Source organism: Coccinella septempunctata, chromosome 2 (genome assembly GCF_907165205.1).
Source record: "Coccinella septempunctata chromosome 2, icCocSept1.1, whole genome shotgun sequence".
Lineage (NCBI taxonomy): Eukaryota > Metazoa > Arthropoda > Insecta > Coleoptera > Coccinellidae > Coccinella > Coccinella septempunctata.
Genome location: NC_058190.1, coordinates 11,389,499 through 11,395,738, shown reverse-complemented (window position 1 = coordinate 11,395,738; position 6,240 = coordinate 11,389,499).

Sequence of the window (6,240 nt, the reverse complement as noted above, 5' to 3'; positions counted from 1 at the left end):
TACCATTCATGTCATTTCAGGAATTAGGTAATTTTCTGGAAATTGTCACCATTTGAATCATAATCAAAATGAAATGAAATTTTGTTTACAACACATGAGTTATAAATTGTTATTCCTTCAACTCACTTATTGCATTTTGACGTCTATAGACGACATGATTCAACCCATAGCAACAAGTGTAAGTTGACGTTTATCCATTAATGTGAAAGAAGAATTCTTCAATTCAAAGCCTAAGCAACAATCAATCGAAGCGATACCTTTCATGTCATTTCATGAATTAGATAATTCTTCGGAAATTGTTATCATTTGAATCATAATCCAAATGAAATGAAATTTTGGATACGCAACACGTGATTTATAAATTGTTATTCCTTCAACTCACTTATTCCATTAAGACGTCTATAGACGACATGATTCAACCCATAGCAACAAGTGTAAGTTGACGTTTATCCATTAATGTGAAGGAAGAATTCTTCAATTCACAGATGAAATAAAATAACATGACCATGACTGGATAAATGCATCTTGCTCCTGTGACTATGGATTGAATAAAGCCTAAGAAAAATCAATCGAAGCGATACATTTCATGTCATTTCATGAATTAGATAATTCTTCGGAAATTGTCATCATTTGAATCATAATCCAAATGAAATAAAATTTTGTATACAACACGTGAGTTATAAATTGTTATTCCTTCAACTCACTTATTCCATTTTGACGTCTATAGACGACATGATTCAACCCATAGCAACAAGTGTAAGTTGACGTTTATCCATTAATGTGAAGGAAGAATTCTTCAATTCACAGATGAAATAAAATAACATGACCATGACTGGATGAATGCATCTTGCTCCTGTGACTATGGATTGAATAAAGCCTTAGCAACAATCAATCGAAGCGATACCTTTCATGTCATTTCATGAATTAGATAATTCTTTGGGAATTGTCGTCATTTGAATCATAATCCAAATGAAATAAAATTTTGTATACAACACGTGTGTTATAAATTGTTATTCCTTCAGCTCACTTATTCCATTTTGACGTCTATAGACGACATGATTCAACCCATAGCAACAAGTGTAAGTTGACGTTTATCCATTAATGTGAAAGAAGAATTCTTCAATTCACAGATGAAATAAAATAACATGACCATGACAGGATAAATGCATCTTGCTCCTGTGTCTATGGATTGAATAAAACCTTAGAAAAATCAATCGAAGCGATACCTTTCATGTCATTTCATGAATTAGATAATTCTTTGGAAATTGTCATCATTTGAATCAAATGAAATAAAATTTTGTATACAACACGTGTGTTATAAATTGTTATTCCTTCAACTCACTTATTCCATTTTGACGTCTATAGACGACATGATTCGACCCATAGCAACAAGTGTAAGTTGACGTTTATCCATTAATGTGAAGAAAGAATTCTTCAATTCACAGGTGAAATAAAATAACATGACCATGACTGGATAAATGCATCTTGCTCCTGTGTCTATGGATTGAATAAAGCCTTAGCAACAATCAATCGAAGCGATATCTTTCATGTCATTTCATAAATTAGATGATTCTCTGGAAAATGTCATCATTTGAATCATAATCCAAATGAAATAAAATTTTGTATACAACACGTGAGTTATAAATTGTTATTCCTTCAACTCACTTATTCCATTAAGACGTCTATAGACGACATGATTCAACCCATAGCAACAAGTGTAAGTTGACGTTTATCCATTAATGTGAAGGAAGAATTCTTCAATTCACAGATGAAATAAAATAACATGACCATGACTGGATAAATGCATTTTGCTCCTGTGTCTATGGATTGAATAAAGCCTTAGCAACAATCAATCGAAGTGATACCTTTCATGTCATTTCATGAATTAGATAATTCTTTGGAAATTGTCATCATTTGAATCATAATCCAAATGAAATAAAATTTTGTATACAACACGTGAGTTATAAATTGTTATTCCTTCAACTCACTCATTTCATTTTGACGTCTATAGACGATATGATTCAACCCATAGAAACAAGTGTAAGTTGTCGTTTATCCATTAATGTGAAAGAAGAATTCTTCAATTCACAGATGAAATAAAATAACATGACCATGACTGGATAAATGCATCTTGCTCCTGTGACTATGGATTGAATAAAGCCTTAGTAACAATCAATCGAAGCGATACCTTTCATGTCATTTCAAGAATTAGATAATTCTTTGGGAATTGTCATCATTTGAATCATAATCCAAATGAAATAAAATTTTGTATACAACACGTGAGTTATAAATTGTTATTCCTTCAACTCACTTATTCCATTTTGACGTCTATAGATGACATGATTCAACCCAAAGCAACAAGTGTAAGTTGACGTTTATCCATTAATGTGAAAGAAGAATTCTTCAATTCACAGATGAAATAAAATAACATGACCATGACTGGATAAATGCATTTTGCTCCTGTGACTATGGATTGAATAAAGCCTTAGCAACAATCAATCGAAGTGATACCTTTCATGTCATTTCATGAATTAGATAATTCTTTGGGAATTGTCAGCATTTGAATCATAATCCAAATGAAATAAAATTTTGTATACAACACGTGAGTTATAAATTGTTATTCCTTCAACTCACTTATTCCATTTTGACGTCTATAGACGACATGATTCAACCCATAGCAACAAGTGTAAGTTGACGTTTATCCATTAATGTGAAAGAAGAATTCTTCAATTCACAGATGAAATAAAATAACATGACCATGACAGGATAAATGCATCTTGCTCCTGTGTCTATGGATTGAATAAAGCCTTAGCAACAATCTATCGAAGCGATACCTTTCATGTCATTTCATGAATTAGATAATTCTTTGGGAATTGTCATCATTTGAATCATAATCCAAATGAAATAAAATTTTGTATACAACACGTGTGTTATAAATTGTTATTCCTTCAACTCACTTATTCCATTAAGACGTCTATAGACGACATGATTCAACCCATAGCAACAAGTGTAAGTTGACGTTTATCCATTAATGTGAAGGAAGAATTCTTCAATTCACAGATGAAATAAAATAACATGACCATGACTGGATAAATGCATCTTGCTCCTGTGACTATGGATTGAATAAAGCCTTAGCAACAATCAATCGAAGCGATACCTTTCATGTCATTTCATGAATTAGATAATTCTTTGGGAATTGTCATCATTTGAATCATAATCCAAATGAAATAAAATTTTGTATACAACACGTGTGTTATAAATTGTTATTCCTTCAACTCACTTATTCCATTTTGACGTCTATAGACGACATGATTCAACCCATAGCAACAAGTGTAAGTTGACGTTTATCCATTAATGTGAAAGAAGAATTCTTCAATTCACAGATGAAATAAAATAACATGACCATGACAGGATAAATACATCTTGCTCCTGTGTCTATGGATTGAATAAAGCCTTAGCAACAATCAATCGAAGTGATACCTTTCATTATTTCATGAATTAGATAATTCTTTGGAAATTGTCATCAGTTGAATCATAATCCAAATGAAATAAAATTTTGGATACGCAACACGTGATTTATAAATTGTTATTCCTTCAACTCACTTATTCCATTAAGACATCTATAGACGACATGATTCAACCCATAGCAACAAGTGTAAGTTGACGTTTATCCATTAATGTGAAGGAAGAATTCTTCAATTCACAGATGAAATAAAATAACATGACCATGACTGGATGAATGCATCTTGCTCCTGTGACTATGGATTGAATAAAGCCTTAGCAACAATCAATCGAAGCGATACCTTTCATGTCATTTCATGAATTAGATAATTCTTTGGGAATTGTCGTCATTTGAATCATAATCCAAATGAAATAAAATTTTGTATACAACACGTGTGTTATAAATTGTTATTCCTTCAGCTCACTTATTCCATTTTGACGTCTATAGACGACATGATTCAACCCATAGCAACAAGTGTAAGTTGACGTTTATCCATTAATGTGAAAGAAGAATTCTTCAATTCACAGATGAAATAAAATAACATGACCATGACAGGATAAATGCATCTTGCTCCTGTGTCTATGGATTGAATAAAACCTTAGAAAAATCAATCGAAGCGATACCTTTCATGTCATTTCATGAATTAGATAATTCTTTGGAAATTGTCATCATTTGAATCAAATGAAATAAAATTTTGTATACAACACGTGTGTTATAAATTGTTATTCCTTCAACTCACTTATTCCATTAAGACGTCTATAGACGACATGATTCAACCCATAGCAACAAGTGTAAGTTGACGTTTATCCATTAATGTGAAGGAAGAATTCTTCAATTCACAGATGAAATAAAATAACATGACCATGACTGGATAAATGCATCTTGCTCCTGTGACTATGGATTGAATAAAGCCTTAGCAACAATCAATCGAAGCGATACCTTTCATGTCATTTCATGAATTAGATAATTCTTTGGGAATTGTCATCATTTGAATCATAATCCAAATGAAATAAAATTTTGTATACAACACGTGTGTTATAAATTGTTATTCCTTCAACTCACTTATTCCATTTTGACGTCTATAGACGACATGATTCAACCCATAGCAACAAGTGTAAGTTGACGTTTATCCATTAATGTGAAAGAAGAATTCTTCAATTCACAGATGAAATAAAATAACATGACCATGACAGGATAAATACATCTTGCTCCTGTGTCTATGGATTGAATAAAGCCTTAGCAACAATCAATCGAAGTGATACCTTTCATTATTTCATGAATTAGATAATTCTTTGGAAATTGTCATCAGTTGAATCATAATCCAAATGAAATAAAATTTTGGATACGCAACACGTGATTTATAAATTGTTATTCCTTCAACTCACTTATTCCTTTAAGACGTCTATAGACGACATGATTCAACCCATAGCAACAAGTGTAAGTTGACGTTTATCCATTAATGTGAAGGAAGAATTCTTCAATTCACAGATGAAATAAAATAACATGACCATGACTGGATGAATGCATCTTGCTCCTGTGACTATGGATTGAATAAAGCCTTAGCAACAATCAATCGAAGCGATACCTTTCATGTCATTTCATGAATTAGATAATTCTTTGGGAATTGTCGTCATTTGAATCATAATCCAAATGAAATAAAATTTTGTATACAACACGTGTGTTATAAATTGTTATTCCTTCAGCTCACTTATTCCATTTTGACGTCTATAGACGACATGATTCAACCCATAGCAACAAGTGTAAGTTGACGTTTATCCATTAATGTGAAAGAAGAATTCTTCAATTCACAGATGAAATAAAATAACATGACCATGACAGGATAAATGCATCATGCTCCTGTGTCTATGGATTGAATAAAACCTTAGAAAAATCAATCGAAGCGATACCTTTCATGTCATTTCATGAATTAGATAATTCTTTGGAAATTGTCATCATTTGAATCAAATGAAATAAAATTTTGTATACAACACGTGTGTTATAAATTGTTATTCCTTCAACTCACTTATTCCATTTTGACGTCTATAGACGACATGATTCGACCCATAGCAACAAGTGTAAGTTGACGTTTATCCATTAATGTGAAGAAAGAATTCTTCAATTCACAGGTGAAATAAAATAACATGACCATGACTGGATAAATGCATCTTGCTCCTGTGTCTATGGATTGAATAAAGCCTTAGCAACAATCAATCGAAGCGATATCTTTCATGTCATTTCATAAATTAGATGATTCTCTGGAAAATGTCATCATTTGAATCAAAATCAAAATGAAATGAAATTTTGTATACAACACGTGATTTATAAATTGTTATTCGTTCAACTCACTTCTAGGGGGTAACCATTTGCGAATAGGGAATACTCCTTCTGACGAAAATGATGTATTTTTTATGAAATATCTTTGAAACGTCACATTTTGAAATAACCATTTCAACCGTTTCCCAAAAAAATTATTTTAAGCACTTAAAAATGAAAAATAAAAATGGGTATGTACAGTTTAAAGCGTTTTGTGGGAATTGCACAAGCTGGCAACATCGACTGTAATATGCCTTGATCATAAAGGACAACAAATGCATTACCTTGATGAGATAGACAAAGATGGCTGTCTATGAATAATGCGACGAACGAGGAAGGTCCTAAAATTTTATGGGATTTTTATGGCCGGTTGCAGTCGAAGCTCACCAGTGAGTATGCGCCTGTAGATCAATAGATGTTATTTT